This window comes from Notolepis coatsorum, assembly GCF_963971535.1.
Source record: "Notolepis coatsorum genome assembly, chromosome: 1".
Taxonomy (NCBI): domain Eukaryota; kingdom Metazoa; phylum Chordata; class Actinopteri; order Aulopiformes; family Paralepididae; genus Notolepis; species Notolepis coatsorum.
Genome location: NC_140165.1, coordinates 87943121 through 87962662, shown reverse-complemented (window position 1 = coordinate 87962662; position 19542 = coordinate 87943121).

Below are 19542 nucleotides of genomic sequence, written 5' to 3'. Positions count from 1 at the left end.
CAATCTCTGAAGGCGCAGGTGGTAAATATACGACCTGGAATAGTTAAGGAATAACAGCAATGATACTTTAATGATTATAGGCTGGATACACTAGAGGGGGTTAATCCGGTCGCTTGTAAGCCGACAGGAGTAGGAGGGGGGGGGGGGTAGAATCCAGCTGCCTCGTCCGGCCAAGGGTATCCCAGGTGAACCCACTGTAGTGCCGTTCAATGCGCCGGCGATCCTTGGACCACAGATGAAAGCAGGTGGACTCTTTGTGGGCCGGCTCTCTCCGGTCCACGGGGGAGAGATGTGGAGAGACCTCGTCTTGCAGAGCGTCTCCTCACCTTGCGTCCTCTCCAGGGGGGGGGTTCCAACACACGGTAGTGTCGGGGGTCTTTATCCATAGAATAATCAAAGTATCCAAAGCATAATCCGTGCCTGGGAAGGCGGGCTGTCGTCGGTAGAATAATCCGGTATACAGGTCCACTCGCTCGTCGGCTCTGGGGCTCCTCGGGTGCAGCTTCACATAGGGTCAACCACCCTGGGTAAGCAGCCAGTTCTCTGCCCGAAACGATGGGGTACTGACTACGGTAGTATTCTCACCGCACGAAGCACTATATATTAACAGACTATTATTAGCTTAATAGACTACGTCCAACTCGACGATATAGTGCCAAATATGACTATTCAAATATTAATATACACGATGTCTCAATACCGATGGTAGGCCGAACTTGGCCTTACTCCCACACGTGGCATCGCGGGGAGGCTTTACGTCTGTGACTCTATTGGAGGGTAAGAAACTGGACTGAAAAGAAAGTCCTACTTTAGTAGCGCAGTATATATACGCACTATGAACAAATAGTCCCATTAGTGGTGCGGTAGCCAAATTCCTACGCGGAACTAGGACTTGTTCGTACATGTCGAGCGGTACGTTTGAACTGGGTCTGAGGGGTATGGCAGCCTGGCACCAAGGTCTCGACCAATAGTAGAATGGAGACTATTATGGGATGTTCAGTAGGCTAGAATGGATATTCAATGCATATTGTACAAGGGATATACAAGGGATATCAGGGAATATTAGAGAATATACAAATACAATTAAATATATATATATAAATAAATATATATATTCGGTTTAATCTGGCCCTTCACAACAGATACGTTTCTTTTTAAACCAAACAATGATAGCCAGACGGACAAGGTCACTGCAGCTGAGATAACAAGTGTCTATCACACAGTACAACACTCCCATTCATACAGGTCAGCCGACTGTGGTATGAAACTAGCTCCTGTCATTTTGCCAGACTCAGTTATTCTAATAAAAAAATTTACATTATCTATCTGTCCCACTTTGTCCCACTTTGTCCCACCAAAATCTTACTGTTGTCCCACTTTGTCCCACCAAAATCTTACTGTTGTCCCACTTTTGGACTTTTTGCATCTGGTCACCCTACCTGGCAGGCCTCCAGGCTCGTTGTGGGACATGCTGTCCAGCACCTGGCAGGCCTCCAGGCTCGTTGTGGGACATGCTGTCCAGCACCTGGCAGGCCTCCAGGCTCGTTGTGGGACATGCTGTCCAGCACCTGGCAGGCCTCCAGGCTCGTTGTAACTCCTGCTGAGCAGACTGAGGGGGGTGGTCTAAAGGGGTGGTCTAAACTGTATATATATATATATATATATATATATATATATATATATATATATATATATATATATATATATATATATATATATATATATATATATATATATATATATTATATTATAATATAAATATTTTTTGACCACTTTTTTCTCCCATTTTTTCTTTTTTTTTGTATTTAATTTTTTTATTATTTTTTAAACAAACATAAACAAACATGACAACACACGATAAGATATACAAGCAAATATAAATATTTTTTTTGACCACTTTTTTCTCCCATTTTCTATATTTTCTCCCATCTCAATTTCGTATCATCCAATTCAACCCTCCCCTGTCACAAACGCTGTTTCTTGCCTCCCACAAGCCGGCTGCAATGTGGACTAAAGGCCTCTGCATGCTACAGAAACTTCAAAGCAACTGCAACACAACATCGACAAAGCAACAGTGTTTTAGACACTCTGCCTTTATGCTTCTGCAACATCAACGCGCAAAGTTAGTTTAACTAAAGTTAGTTTAACTAAAGTTAGTTTAGGTTCGTGTTAACGTTAGATAATGTACAAAATAAACGTATTTCCGGTGATTTTAGACGTCGCTCTTTTATTTTGAAATCCCCCGACCGGAAGTGTTATAGTGTCTGTTGCTAGCAGCTTAACTTTCTGTGCTTTTCGAGCTAACGTTACCGTAACGTCATTAGTTTCCAATGGAGAGGACCTCGGCTCACATGCAGCTCAAACTACCTATTGGAATAAATTAATTGATTGATGTTTAACTTGTCCCTGTGTGTGTCCAGTCATTTCGACTAGCAAACGTTGTATTTAACGTTAAAGTTACCTCAGGATACCATTGTATTTAGTTGGTTAGCTATGTAGCTAATGTGGATAGCATTTTGTATAGCACCAATGCTAGCTGGCTGGCTACAGCTTTATTTACTAAATTATGGAGGCTTTTTAATCGTCAAGGTAAGAGAGGATTTGTCATGATCAACTGAAGGCGTATGCTATGGAACAATATGTGCTTGGGTTTTCAGAAAAAGGCCAGCTATGTGACGCTAATTATTTAGCATCAACGCTGGCTGGCTACAACAATGGCGGATGGTATTCTCTGCGAGACCAATATTATTCTATGACAGCCCCGCCCCCATTCGCTAACCAACCAATCACTGCTACGCAATATCAACGCAACGGTTGTTTAGGTTAGATTTTGGAGACATGTACGCAGAATCCTTGCAACACAGTCTACAAGACCCTAAACAACAACCGCGCTGAAATCGCGCTGATGTTGTGTTGAAGTTGCTTTGAAGTTGCTGTAGCATGTAGAGGCCTTAAGTCATACATAGCACAAGTCCCCTCCGGTACTTGAGGTCATCATCATCATCATCATTTATTTATTCGTACATGGAATTACCACAGTCCAACAGTACATATTCATATAATTCACCAAAAATACCATGGCCGAAAGGAACAGGAAGAAGAAAAAATCTTATATATACCTGCCCCTACACACACACAACACACCGATAGACATATTGTGTAAAACCAAACAGAATATACCCATTTTGCAAAAAAAAATTTACATCAACACAACCAAATTAAATCAACATAAATAAACCCATTTTGTCTATCTATCAGTCAAACTACATATTTAGGTTCATTCATTTACACACACACACACACACACACACACACACACACACACACACACACACACACACACACACACACACACACACACACACACACACACACACACACACACACACACACACACACACACACACACACACACACACACACACACACACACACACACACACACACACACACACACACACACTTATATAATGTATTATACTTCTATATACTATCTAATTTCTATTTTATTATAATATAACTAAATCATACTATTTATTCTACACCATATTGGGTACAGTATTATACAATATTTTAATATATTATTATTCTATGTTACGCTGCTATATACTATATTACTATACTCATACTGGCCTACACTACAACTCTATGCGACGTCATCCTGACACGCTAAACTGCAATATTATACTAAACTGTGCTATACTGTCTATGTATCTTTTCTTTGCACAACCTTTTGAAGTGAAATATATTATTGGAACTCTTTTCATCGTTCTGCAAAGAGTTCCATAGTTTGATACCTATAACTGAGGTGCACCTTTGTTTTAAGGTTGTTCGTGCAAATTGGTGTTTAAAATTTAATTTCCTTCTGCTGTCATCTGGACAGGGAAATGAACAACCTCTGTATATTTGCTGGTAATACTCTGCATTTTGCTCTAAACAAAACTAATAAAGTCTGTATTTCAGCTAACTCTTTAAGTTTCAATAGTCTGGAGTTAATAAATAATTCGTTTGTATGTTCTCTTGAATCTACATTGTGAACTATTCTTACTGCTCTCTTCTGTAATATAAATAATGGCTTCATGTTGCTTTCATACGTGTTACCCCACACTTCCACACAGTAACTCAAATATGGTAGGATGAGTGAACAATATAATATTCGCATAGAATTATAATCAAGCACATTCTTTGCCTTGTTCAAAACAAACACACTCTTGGCTACCTTATTTTTTATGTACATTATATGTGGCTTCCATGTCAATTTCTCATCCAACATAACACCAAAATTTTTTAACTCAGATACTCTTTCAATATTAACTCCGTCAATACATAATGCCACATTGTCCTTCTTTCGATTAGTAAATATCATAAATTTTGTTTTTTCAAATTTAGGGATAGCTTATTGTTATCAAACCATATCTTAAGTTTACACATTTCATTTACAATGTCATCTGCTAATTTTTTAAGGTATTTTCCTGAACTGAAGAAATTTGTATCGTCAGCAAATAAAACAAATTGCAATATGTTTGACACTTCACATATATCATTAATATATAAAATAAAAAGTTTGGGCCCCAGGACCGAACCTTGAGGGACACCACATTCAATATTCATACATTCAGATCTGTAACCAGAGTGTTGTACATATTGTTGTCTATTTTCAAGATAGCTACTTAACCAGTTCATCGCCACCCCTCTCACACCGTATGTTTGTAATTTAGAAATTAAAATGTGATGATCTATCGTATCAAATGCTTTTTTTAAGTCAATAAACACCCCTATTGTGTAATTCCTCTCATCTACTGCTGTGGTTATTTCTTCATATATATTCATTAAGGCTAAGGCTGTTGATCGATTTGCCCTGAATCCATACTGACTCTCACTCAGCAGGTTATTCTTTTCAATAAAACTATCTAATTTATGAGCAAACACTTTTTCAAGAATCTTGGAAAATTGTGAAAGCAAAGACACTGGTCTGTAGTTGGTAAAGCTGTGTTTGTCCCCAGATTTAAATAGAGGAATAACCTTTGCTATTTTCATTCTGTCTATTTTCAAGCTTCTGCCACCATAGTGCTCCGGTGGTTTATATCCCTGAGGTTCAGGTTACCATAGAAAAAGCAAGAATAGATTAAATAAATGAGAGTGACATGACATGACATTAAAACATGAGCTTCCTAAGGAAGCACACACGCTCTGTCTTACAGAGCGCATCACAATTTGTATCAGAATTTGCATAAAATGTCACATTATTGTTGACACCGGTATTATATATTATATATGTGCGTACATATGTGTGTGCGTGTGTATGTGTGCGTGCATACATATGTGTGTGTGCATGTGTGCGTACATATGTGTGTGTGTGTGTGTGTGTGTGTGTGTGTGTGTGTGTGTGTGTGTGTGTGTGTGCATGTGTGTGTGTGCATACGTGCATACATGTGTGTGTGTGTGTGTGATATGATCCAGACGGTAGATGTGCCAAAGATCTGTCTCTCTTTCTACACAGACACACACACACACACACACACACACACACACACACACAACCTTCAACATTTCATAGCATGTCATGTCACCTTTAATCATTAATTTGTTCAATCTTCTGTTGATCCTTTTGTCTCTCTCTCTCTCACACTCTCTCTCTCTCTCTCTCTCTCTCTCTCTCTCTCTCTCTCTCTCTCTCTCTCTCTCTCTTTTTCTCTCTCTCTCTCTCTCTCTCTCTCTCTCTCTCTCTCTCTCTCTCTCTCTCTCTCTCTCTCTCTCTCTCTCTCTCTCTCTCTCTCTCTCTCTCTCTCTCTCTCTCTCTCTCTACCTGTCTCTCCTGGGCAAACCACCAATTGAATAACCTTTGCTGAGTAAACCTTCCTTTGATTGGCTGGAGAGATATCAGCCAGGGAAAATGTCACAAGTCACACGAGGGCGCCCGTGTGTGTGTGCGATAGGTGTGTGTTGGTTGTGTATGTGATAGGTGTGTGTGTGTTTGTTTGTGTGTGTGTGTGTGTGTATGTGTGTGCTTATTGTGTATGTGATAGGCGTGTGTGTTTGTTGTGTATGTGATAGGTGTGTGTGTGTATGTGTGTGTTTGTTGTTTATGGTTTTTGTGTGTTTGTTGTGTAGTAGGTGTGTGTATTTGTTGTGTATGTGATAGGTGTATGTATTGTGTATGTTATATGTCTATGTATTTGTTGTGTATGTGATAGGTGTGTGTATTTGTTGTGTATGTGATAGGTGTGTGTATTCGTTCTGTATGTGATAGGTGTGTGTATTTGTTGTGTATGTGATAGGTGTGTGTGTGATAGGTGTATGTATTTATTGTGAATGTGGTAGGTGTGTGTATTGGTTGTGTATGTGATAGGTGTGTGTGTGATAGGTGTGTGTGTGTGTGTGTGTGTGTGTGTGATAGATGTGTACCAACTAGCCACAAAGATGACATCCCACCGGCAGCCAAAGCACGAGTAATATTTAACCTCTTAAGCACCCCCAAAACGGGGCCATTTTATTTTTTATTTTTGAGGACTGCATACTTTTTTTTGCAAAGCTTAGCTTTATACTTTATACTTATAGCACATGCATCAGCCTGGACTCTTTTGAAAGGTAACATTCTGAAGTTAATAGGCTAAAGCAAAAAAGGATAATCACTTTTAGTGCTAATGAAATAGAGTGAACTTGAGTTGAACTTGAACTTGTGTACTCGCATTTCTCTTTACTAGTTGCCAGATTCCTGTTTCTAAGTTCCAGCATAGAGGTATGAGCTGGAAAACACAGCGGTTCCATAGCCTGAAGTCTTATGTAGTACAGGTCAAGATTTTATAAAAATCTGTTAAAAAATGTGTGCTTGAGAAAGGTTTGAGTAAACCGTGTACCAAAAGAAAGTGCCGCGATGTGCGTGGGTGCACGGGAATGCCGGCCTGTACATGGGCCCAGCATGTTAACCTGTTATGGTTTGACACCGACCCCAAACGCAACGACACAAGAGAGTAGGATTCAGAGTTGCCAAAAACAGGGGCTTGTTTATTGAGACTAATTAAACAGAATAGAATAGGAAGAGTCTAAACAAGACAGGAATTCAAGCAAGGATGAAAATGTTCTGCTGCTCTGCAGCTTCTCCCGAGGTGGTAGTAGGGGGTAGCAGATGCTGACGTCAGAACCGCTCTGCAGACTTCTCTCAGCAGAATCTCCGAGGTGATGCGGGACCGAGAGAGAGAGAGAGGGAGCGAGTCAACACAGGGTGCAGGTAGAACGAGCAGGAGAACAGGAGAGGTGACTTGTACCCAAAAACAAAAGTTATCCAAGTGAACTAATCTTCGTGTAAACACACACAGTGAGCAATGTTCCAAAACACAATCCCAAGTGAAAAATATCTTCGGTGCAAAAATAGACACTGAGAGCGAAGTCCAAAATACAATCCAATGTGATAATATCTTCGGTGTGATAAACACACAGTGGGAGATGTTAGGTCAAAATATTATCCCAGTGAAACAATCAAAAAGGCAACCGCTGGGTGAGTGACTGTCTGATAAAAAGGTGGTAATCTTCAGTGTTATAAAAACACACGAAAACGGAATTTGATCAAAGACAGTCATTAAAAACTCACCCAGGCGTTGTGCGTAAAGAGCGCTGGAACAGCAGCGGAGCGAGCGCGTCGCCACGGGAAAAAGGTGTCCAAGAGGAAGGCTTCTTGGATATCCTGGAGGTAAAGCACAGGGAACAACAGCAGCAGCAGGAACGGCGAATGCAAACAGAAAATATCAAAACGATCCAACAAAACTTGAGTGGGGAAACGGGGTATAAATAATACGGGATTGATTGATTGACAAGCAGTGACAGCTGGGGGATGTGATTGAAAAGCGTGTGGACGGGAGAGAACCAATCAACGACGTCTCTGGGAAGAAGCGTGTGAATGGGGGAATGAAATGATTAACAGAAACAAAAGGAAAACAGAGCGAGGTGGTTTAAAGGAACAGAGCGAGTAGGTGAGCAAGGACAGAACCCTCACATAACCTCCCTAGACCTATTTCTTTTATCCGCCTAAAAATACATATCTAAGTAAATGGAAGATTGCTCCACTTCTACAAGGGCCATTAGCATGTTCTTGGTATCTAGGGATCTCAGGGAATGTATTTCCAGTGTCAGAAATATTGTGTCTGTTAGTAGGCTTGAGTAAATTGTAATTAACCAAAGGAGAATATAAATATACATATTTGACAGTGACCATGCCACTGAGCTCATTCAGCACCTTCTTGAGATCACGTGTACAAATAATCTAAGCTAATTAATAAAGGGAAGATGATTAAACAGAAGGATTTGTAGATACAGTACTGAATTCTGCCATCCGGACACATGCAATTTGAAATATGATTATAGAATATAGAATATCAGGCCTATAAATTACCTTATTATGGCCAAGTCGCACATCTATGGATCGGGCCAAATCTCCCCTTTCCAATGGCAGAGTTCAATCTGGATTTAGTATCACCAGGCATGCAGCAAAAACCGTGAATGAAATCTACTGTCAAAATCTAAGTACAGTTACTTTTTTTATAATGTAAATTTCTCATCAGATTGCAACGCCGTTTTTTGCTAGAAGTTCACAGAAAGGTAGAGAAACTAACTGCATTCTAATTTATGGCAATAGCGTTCAGGTTTGTTCCCGACATGAGATATCAGTGTTCGAATTATGAGGGGACCAATGGGGGCTCAGCCCCCATAGCTATAGTCTGAGCCCCCATAGTCAATACCCCCTGTGGGGGTCTCTCAAAAAATTATATAATTTTTTTTTTTTTTTTTTTTTTTTATGTACGAATTAGTATTATTTATTTTACCTAAATAAATTATTAATAGATCATATTTTTCTTTTCAGTTTTTAAAAGAACATAGTAATTAATGTTGTGGAATAGGCTGCATTTCACCTCCAAGCCGCTATGTGTCGCCCATGAGCGTCGCCCCATAAGTTTAACGCTACTCTAACCTAGTGAAGAAGAAGCAGCAAGCAGCTGATGTAAACAGAGGGCTGCCGCTCCGTCAGTGCTGAAAACATAAACACTACGCCACATGCCGCCAAAAAAAAGACTCAACCCGCCGCAAGGCTGTACAAAGCTGGACAGCTTTGGTTTTATAAAGAGGCCAAAGACTGACGCTGTTAGTGCAGCAGCTAGCAGCGCTACTGTCACTGAAGTTGACACTGCTAGTGCTAGTACTAGTGTTAGCTCTGCTGCTCCTGTGCCCAGTGCGCCTGTTACCGCGCCGGTTGCCACTGCCAGACCCGAGTCTCCACCACTAGACCTGGACTGTGCTGCTACTCCTACTCAACCACCACAATGCTGGGGTCCGAGTCAGTGGACCTTTTGGAAAAATAAATATAGCTGGTTATTTGCCAAGGAGGGATGCATTGGCTGCCTTACATGTAAAAACGCCAAGATATTGTTAAATAAATCATTTGGAGCCCATTTGGCAGAGCAGTGGATGAATGGGACTGTGACTAGCTCTGAGAGCAAGAAGTTGAGAAAAAAAATATACTTGCACAGTGATAGCGTTGCTCATAAGCAAGCTATAGAAATAGAATCTCAAAACCAGAAGGAAGTGCTTCCAAGAAAAGTGAGCGAAATCACATCTGCTTTGCTCAAGGAGACAGCCAGTTCATTCAGGGCAGCATATACTGTCGCTAAAGAAAGGTTGCCTTATACCAAATTGAACCCCCTTATGACACTTAATGAGTTGAACGGTGCGACAGTCGGGCCAGCTCACCGATCCGATCATTCTTGTGCACAGATCATAGAGCACATTGCCACAGAGATGAAAAAGAAATTTGTTTCTCATGTCAAATCGCAGGATTCACGTATCAGTATAACACTGGATGAAAGCACAATTCATGGAAAAGCTTACATGATAATTTATGTCAGATGTGATGTCACTGGGGATGGAGATGTGGACAATGTTTTTCTTGACCTTGTTGAACTTGATCAGGGCACAGATGCAGAGTCACTGTGTAATGCGCTGAAAACCAGCCTTCAGGCAGTGGGGATGGATGAAGCCTTTCTAAGGAAACATCTAATCAGCATAGCCACAGACGGGGCAGCTGCTCTAACTGGGAGAAAGACTGGACTCATAGCTAGACTGAAGCAGGATTTCCCTCGACTTCAGTCAGTTCATTGTCTGGCTCATCGTTTAGAATTAGCAGTGAATGACTCCTTAAAGGAAGTAGCTGGCTGCAATCATTTAGAGTTTTTCCTCGCAAAACTCTATTCTCTTTACCACCAGTCCACGAAAAATGCAAGGGAGCTGCAGGAAGCGGCTGCTGAACTGAATATGCAGATTCTGAAGATCGGACAAGTGTTTACAATAAGATGGGTGTCAAGCAGTTTCAACACTGTCAAAGCTGTGCTGAAGGATTTTCCAGTGTTAGCACATCACTTCAAAACTGCTAGTGAAGATGACTCACGTTCCGGTGTTGAGAAGGCCAAGTACACTGGTTTACTTAAGCATCTGACATCTACTGGATTTCTTGCTGATTTGGCCACAATGAAAGACGTGTTGCGTGAACTACAACGTCTCTCCCTGAAACTACAGCGACGTGACATGTCTCTGGTCACTGCAAGCCACCACATTGACCAAACGATCGAGGTGCTTTCTGCCATGAAGGACCAAGGAGGGAAAACGGAAATTAAAGTGAAAACAGGCATAGCCAGCAGCCACTTCAAAGAGGTCGATCTCACCAAAACGCTGCCCAAGATAAAGAGAACCCAATTTTACCAGTCAATCATCGATAACCTCACCAGGCGTCTCCCTGATAGTGAGCTGGTAACCATGTTGAAGCCTATGGATCAGCACTTCTGGCCGGAAGAGAGGGCAGAACTTATTCTGTTTGGAGAACGTGAGGTGGTGAAGTTTGCTAAACTTCTCGGAGAGTCTGCCAATGACGCTGTCAATGAGTTTCGAGACTGGAAACTACAAGGTGTGTAATTATTATTTAGTAGGCCTAATAGAATATACGATTGTATAAAAGTTTGGGTGTGACAACTAAATGTTTTCTCCTTACGGGAGAGTGAAAGGCATGACAACTAACATGCCTCTTCTTTTAGATCTTAATTAAGCTATAGCTTCATGTAATACTCAGTGTGTACTGTACGTGTGTGATGTGTGAAGATGTATGCATGAATAGTCTTGAAAGTATTTTTTTTTATCTATATTATTATATACATTTCTTTATTTAATTGTTTTTGCTCCACTCAGGCAGTGCGCCTGTATTTTGGTGTATGCACTGGCAATGACAATAATGGAATCTTGATCTTATCTTCAGGCAAGGCACATCAGGGACAGGGTGAAACCTTGAAAAGACTCATAGTGGCAAGCAACACCATCCTTCCGACCTCTGCAGAGTGTGAGAGGGGCTTTTCTGCTTGCAACGACACAGACCGTAAGACCAGGAATCGGCTGCAAGCTAGGAGCCTTACTGCACTGTTGTTTGTGGACCTGAATGGGCCTCCTATCACCAAATTCGACCCTCTCCCATACATACAATCCTGGATAAAGAAAGGACATCGTACTTCAACATCATGGGTTCCAGGATGCGTGTGGCTTTTTCCAAATCCAACAGTGCAAAAATGCGGAAGCATTCGTCACCGCACGCCACTACGGTAAAGCGCCTTTCTTTTCAGGCCCGCTTTGGGGGCTGTCGCGCGGAAATAGGCTGTCTATTGCCATTCTCTTTGACAAACTCTAACCTTAACCAGCTCCTTAACAGCGCCTAAACTTAACCGTTCTAACCTTAACCAACTCCGAAACAATGCCTAACCTTAACCTTAACCTTAACCATGCCTAACCTTAACCATAGAAAGAATATTGCCATTCTCTTTGACAAACTCTAACCTTAACCAGCTCCTTAACAGCGCCTAAACTTAACCGTTCTAACCTTAACCAACTCCGAAACAATGCCTAACCTTAACCTTAACCATGCCTAACCTTAACCGGCGAAAGAATACACGTTAAAAAAAAATCACGTTAAAAAAAATATATTTGACGGGATTCGAACTCACCAGCAACTAGCTGTAGGATCCACAGCCATGGCGTCTTGCCAATTGAGCTATTTCTGGACACTGAATTTGGGGCGGTGACTTATATATATTGTTAAGGCGGGATCTCATGCGCATGCGCGAGCACCTCGCGAGCACCTCGCGAGCACGCCGGCGCACGCACGCACCTGAGCGAGCACGCCGCCGCTGGGCGCTGCGTGAAGGAAAATGAAAGGCGCATTACCGCACGCCACTACGGTACCTCCGGTGACGAATGCGGAAGCATTTTTGCACAGTTGGATTTGGAAAAAGCAAAAGGCTTCCAGGATCACAACCAAAGCCTCTTGAAAACAGAGCACTTTGGTCTATCTTCTCTGTGTAATGGTAAGATAATGGCTTTTACTTTTAACCAGGCTATTTATATGCATTACCCCTCATCTGCCTCTGTGTAAGCATAACGTATCTATAGAAAAATGGCAAAAAAAAACAGCCTGTGACTATAACAAACAGCACTGTCCAGACTCCAAGCCCCCCAATATTCAAGCCTACACTAATACAATTTGTCCCTCGGAAATAGAGTAAATGTATGTATGTAACACAACAACTATACATATATATATATATATATATATATATATATATATATATATATATATATATATATATATATATATATATATATATATATATATATATATATATATATATATATATATATATATATATATATATATATACATAAATAAACAATAAACCTCAAATGTGCTGTCCTTCAACAGGCAGACAGACGGAACCGAAGAGAGAACGAGTGAAGAGGAAAAACTCAGCTGCAGGGAGCGGGCGTGATGGGTCTTCTGGATTCTGGACTGACATGAGACACTTTAGAGCTGTAGGAGGAAAAACTGAGGAAGTTGTTGTTACTGTTGTTTACTTGATGTAATGTTGCTGCTTATTTGGTAACATGCTGCTGGTATTTTGATCATTGTATAGTTTTTGCATTTTGACAGATTTGTGTTAGAAAGTGTTAAGAAAAAAGTTATAATTGCCACTTGAGATGGTGCAATCTATAGCTTGATGTAATGGCTTCTGATAATGCAGAGCTCTAATTGCAGATGTTATTATTACTCTTGTGGTCTGAGATACTGTGTGACACTGTGACACTTTAAGTCGTTTAAGAGGTCATGATGTGGCGGCTGTAGCTCAGGAGTTAGAGCTATAGTCGTCACTACTCACTTTGGATAAAAGAGGTCAGTGGTTTGAATCCCGGCTCTTCCAGTCTGCATGTCGGTGACATGCTGCACTAGTTACTTTTCTTCTTGTTGTTCTAAGAAGATGCTGCTACTTCTAATTTATTTTTCATTCAGTTCTTGATTACCTGTACACATTTGTTTATAACATTATTTATTTTGATTTATACAAGTATGAAGAGTTTATCGCCGGCCACTAGAGGGCAGCTTTTATGTTCATTTTATTATCAGATGATAATGTTACTTTGATGAATGCTGCTGTTTTTTTCCATTCGATTATTTTGTTAGTTTTTGATTTATAAGTGCAGAGACAAATAAATGTTAATTCAAGTTCATAAATTTGGTCTCATTTTTCAAATTAAATTGTTGTATTTTATAAGGTGCAAAATGCAAATAAGTAAATATGGCATTATATATCAGAGGTGAGTAAGAAAATGAACAAATATTGATTGTTAAGAATGAGACTGAATAATGACATCACACAATAGTCTAATGATTAGACTGTTGTGTGATGTCATTATTACTTAGTATTAGACTAATCTTAATGAGATATTCCTCTAAATATGACTTCGAAAACAGCCACAATTTCAGGAAAAAAATTGTAAAAAAAAAAATCAGGTGGCCCCCATAGCTCTCAGATGATAATTCGAACCCTGTGAGATATGATCCCGAAAATAAAGAGGAAAAAAAAAACTCAGTCAGATGATTGACAGGGGCTGGCGTGAGTTGGGAAGTGTAGTTTTCTTAAATTCGAAAGCCCATCGAAAGCCCTGGGTCTCTTCTCTCAAAAGACTACAATCTTCCTTAGGTTGCGCTAAATCCTCATGTTAATCCTCGCCTTTTCCCGATGCCCTGAGATTTCTATAACTCATATTTCACTAATAACATTTTAAACCATTGGTAAACAAACATAGTGCTGAAAATATACACTTTGACTGCTGTTTTGACAGGGTTAGGGTCTTTACTCTTGGCTACTTTTTAAAGAAATACGCAACATTAATTCATACATTCTGTAGAGATGGATTTATGGCCTGATGTCATTGTCGGTCCGGTACCGGACCGCTTGGGCTTAAGAGGTTAATTATCTACAGTATTTGAAAATGTACTGCTATTACATTGAACAGTATACTGTACAAGTATTCAATTGATACTACATTGAGCAGTATACTAGTATTTGATTGATATTACATTGAACTAAATTGATACTCAATTTAACTGCAGTCTTGATCGCTCGATTCAACCCTAACCACAGGTGTCTGACCTTAGTAATTACAGTTAGGGATATAAGTAATGCTGCATTAGTGCAATTTGTGCGTAAAACGCCTGTCGATTGCATACCCAAAGTAATCTGGGATTTATTATACTCTATACTTGTATATGCATGAGTCTGGTCCTTTTTGAAAGGAAACATTCTGAAGTGTCTTACATAATAAAGAAAAATCACTTTGAGTGCTAATGTAATAGAGAAACAGAGGTTTGAACACACTGAAATAAAATATTTGCTCCTTACTGTTGTGTTTACTTGTTGCCAGATGCCTGTTTTTGGGTTCCAGCTGAGAGGTAGGAGCTGGAAAACATAACAGTTCCATAGCCTGAAGTCTTATAGTCATACAGGTCCAAAGTTTATAAAGATCCCACGGAAAATGACTGTTTTACAAAGGTTTTTGTAATGTGTGTACCACAATAATTCAGTGTGATTATCCAAAATGGCCGTCCGCTTCCATTCATTCAGACACGCGGGCGTGACAGCCCGTATGAGGGCCGTCGAACATTAAGAGGTTTTAAAACAAAGACAATCGTTTTCCTGCGGGAGTTCTCAGAGGAAGGACAACCAAATCACCTACAGACAGCTAAGTAGATCCTTACGTACTAAGACCTGTCCTCCTCCTACTGACATCTACCCTTATCCCCCTCACCATGTGCTTTCTACCCATCGTTATTTCAATCTCCTCCTTCAGGACAACCTCAGGCCATCCACACCCGTTTGTAAGCAACCCTGCCACCCACCCATGGCCACAAATATATCTGTCACCATTTTTGTGTGGGCTTATGGAACTGTCAATCAGCCATGAAGAAAGTGACCTGGATAACACCAGAGGACTGCACCACACCGGCTGCCTTATCTACAGCATACACCTTCTCTCACACACCCAGGCCTCTCCTTCCTGCACTACAAGCATCATATCTCACCCTGATCTCACCCTGTCCTCTCTCGAATACCATGCTGTATCTTTCTCTAGTTCATTAAATCTCACCATTGTTATTCTATATCGTCCTCCAGGTCCCCTTGAATGAATGAATGAATGAATGAATGAATGAATGAATGAATGAATGAATGAATGAATGAATGAATCAATCAATCAATCAATCAATCAATCAATCAATCAATCAATCAATCAATCAATCAATCAATCAATCAATCAATGACGTTTATTTTTCGGTCTTGTTTACAGTCAAATCAAACACACCTGTGTGGACTTATAAAAGGAAAAGAAAAAAAGAAAAAAAAATCACAAAATGTACATATTCAAGGCAAGCTCACACACAAAATCCAAAATCAACTACCGTAAAAAAGGAATAGGCTGAAGCACATGCTTATTTTTGCCTATCCTTTACAAATTCTTAAAAACTAAATATATTTTAATATAAGAAAGAAAAATATGATGCAAGATATAACTTTTTGAAAGAAAAAGCAAATGTTTGATGTTTTTACTCAAAACTGTAGGCTACTCCTGAATTATTTTATCCTTTAAGGCTTTTTTAAATCTCCCATGAGAAGTACACAACTTCAACCCGTCACTAAGGCTATTCCATAATTTAACTCCCAAAATTGAAACACATCTAGCTTTTACATTAGTTCTTTACATGTTTTAAGAATACATAATCCTCTTAAATTATACTTTCCTTCTCTTGGTTGAAACTTTGACATTGAATACAAACTGGTAGGCTTTTACTCTCAGCACGAAAAATTATTTCCAAGGTTTTTATGTACACCATATCTACAAATTTGTATGTGCAGGACTTTATGAATAATGGATTTGTCTATTCAAGGTAACTACTTTGAACACTTTCCAGCGCCTTCCCAGAAGACAGCACCCCCTGATGGGTGACTTCAACCTGCCTGACTCTTCCCAGTCTGCCACAGTGTTGTCTACAATCCTTCGACCTAATTCCCACTGTCATGCATCCCACTGTCAAGCCGGCAGCTCCCTGGCTGGACCTCATATTCTCCTAATGACTCTCATGTGAATTAACACCATGGTAACTCCCCTCCATGTCTGACCACTACGTTGTATCTTTTTCACTAACTCTTATGCTAAACCCCAAACCACCCACTCCAAGTCAAACTGTCTCATTCAGACGCAACCTGCGCTCCCTGTCCCCTCCACCCTCTCCTCTGACATCCTGTCTGCTCTACCTCTGAGTGAGATTTTCTCTGCTCTCCCCCAGATACGGCAACCTCCACCCTCCTCTAAGCCCTCTCAACCTCCACCCTCCTCTCAGCCCTCTCAACCTCCACCTTCCTCTCAGCCCTCTCAACCTCCACCCTCCTCTAAGCCCTCTCAACCTCCACCCTCCTCTCAGCCCTCTCAACCTCCACCCTCCTCTCAGCCCTCTCAACCTCCACCCTCCTCTCAGCCCTCTCAACCTCCACCCTCCTCTCAGCCCTCTCAACCTCCACCCTCCTCTCAGCCCTCTCAATCTCCATTCAACAAGCTCTGCCCCCTCGCCAAAAAGCCTGCCAGCCATTCCACACCCAGTAGTTGTAATATACATCAGCTTGCTAGTCGACAAGCAAGTAATGAAACAAGTTTTCTACACTTAATTCAGTTAACTCCTAACATTAACTTTCTACAATAAACCTTTTTCTTAACATCAGTGGACTGGTTCTTTAAAATAGCATGTAAACAATGATGCAATGAGTCTGGACATTGAGTTGTTTGTGTATAGTGTCCTCAGCAGTGATGCCACAGATTACTTGTAAAAGTAATCTGATTGTGTGTACTGATTACTCCTTTAAAAAGTAATCTTAGTTACTTTACTGATTACTTGATTATCAGAGTAACTTAGTTACTTTGAAAGTAACTAGGTTACGAAGTCGTCCCCCCTGCTGCTGCCACAACATAAGAATGACAAAAAAAAATTTGTAAAATGTACTCAGTTTGAGTAAAATGTACTAATAGGGCAGGTAGGCCTATCTTGCTATCTATAGATCTATAGATTTCACAAAAGATAAATGGTCAATAACACCACATGTAGGCTGATATGTAGCCTACCTTTGAGGCCTGCCCCATTCAGATATGGTTCTACGTTATTATTATTTATTATTGTGTGAATGAATGAATGAAAACTTTATTTAACAGATTGCAGAATGGGTACAATACAGTACGGCTCAATACATACAATTGTTAAGGGGATGCAGACCTGAGAAAGACGTTTGTCTTGTTTCCATCAGGGTCCCCCATTTTCAATTCATATAGACATTTATGACATACACAACATACATTACATTTATGGCATAGGGACATATAGGTATTTAGTACTGATACATTTGTGACATAAGCGGTATTCAAATATACAGTACTGTTACCCCTAGATCCTGACAGAGTATATACATATGATGGGGAGGGGACTGTACATTAGGAGGGGGTGGGTGGGTGGGAGGGAAATATACATACGGTGGGGAGGGAATATATATACTGCAGTGTTGTCAGTGTGCTACTGACAACCTACATACTGCAGTATGGTGTTCCATGTTCATGAATAGTGCAATGCAAAAGATGTTTAACTCAAAGGTGGAACATACTGTTTGGCTGGTGCAGCTCCGACTCCGAGTCCTGTAGAAGTCGATGGTCGTGCTGTGCTGTATATTCCATATGCGGTAGACAGTATTTTGTTTCCTCCGCAAAGTGAATGTTTTTTTCACCCGGCTTAGCTTACACAAACGTTAAGTAGACTAGTGAACTTCCAGTGCAAGAAAGCGTTACGAGCGCGAGCGTCTCCCTGCTAGCTCGCAGGTCAGCCTGATAATAACAATAACAGCCGCGCCCACCAGCATGGCTCAACACGCGAGGTTGCGTGCTGTGACGTCACTCCCCAATACAAGGAAAAGCTTTCCAAACGTATATTTGACTGTCGAAAACGAAAGAAAATACTGCATTCCGCCTGCATTATGATGAGATAGTAACGAAATAGTAACGCACAGCCACTTGTAACTGCAATCAGATTACTGGCTTGTAAAGATTAACGCGTTAGATTACTATTTTCGGGGAAAAGTAATCAGATTACAATAACGCGTTACTTAGTAACGCGTTAGTGGCATCACTGGTCCTCAGGGCCGCCTCAGGGGGTGTGCGAGCAGTGCGGTCGCACAGGGCCTCGCGGGAAGGGGGGCCTCGCACAATTTTTTTTTTCTTTTTTTTTTCTTTTTTTATTATTATTATTATTATTATTATTATTATTATTATTATTATTATTATTATTATTATTATTATTATTATTATTATTATTATTATTATTATTATTATTATTATTATTATTATTATTATTATTATTATTATTATTATTATTATTATTATTATTATTATTATTATTATTATTATTATTATTATTATTATTATTATTATTATTATTATTATTATTATTATTATTATTATTATTATTATTATTATTATTATTATTATTATTATTATTATTATTATTATTCCCGCGAGGCCCTTTTTCATCACAGACCTAAAATCTAGTTTTGCTTATATGCTTATATATTTCACATTAGACACGTTTGTAGAATGTGTCTGACTTGTTCCTGGCTCTGAGGCTCTGCAGGCAGCTCTGAGGCTCTGCAGGCAGCAGAATTGGTTTCAATGAGGTTACAGGTAAGGTAGCGTCTGACTATTTTGCGTGTGCAGCATTGGAGGTTATGCCTGCCAAGATGAAGAGGACATCGTTCGGCAGATGGACTGAAGATGAAAGTTGTTGCATGTTAGACAGTTCAGTCAGGCTAGCCATCCCGGCTAAAGACAGGGACAGCTAGTTAGCTTTAGCTACGTTATAATATTGAGTGCTAACGTGTGGTTCAGTCGGGATATAGCCATGATGATGTCGGCTAGTAGCTAGCTTAGCTAAAGGCTAACTAGCGTTAGCTAACCTAGAGACAGCGCGTGCAGCATTGTTATGCCAAGATGAAGAGGACGGTTGTTCGGCAGATGAACTTCGTCAACTCCACGCGGTTGTCTCCATCCTCTTGGACGTTTGGTGAGTTTTTAATGCACTCTATTCTATTCCCGCTGTGG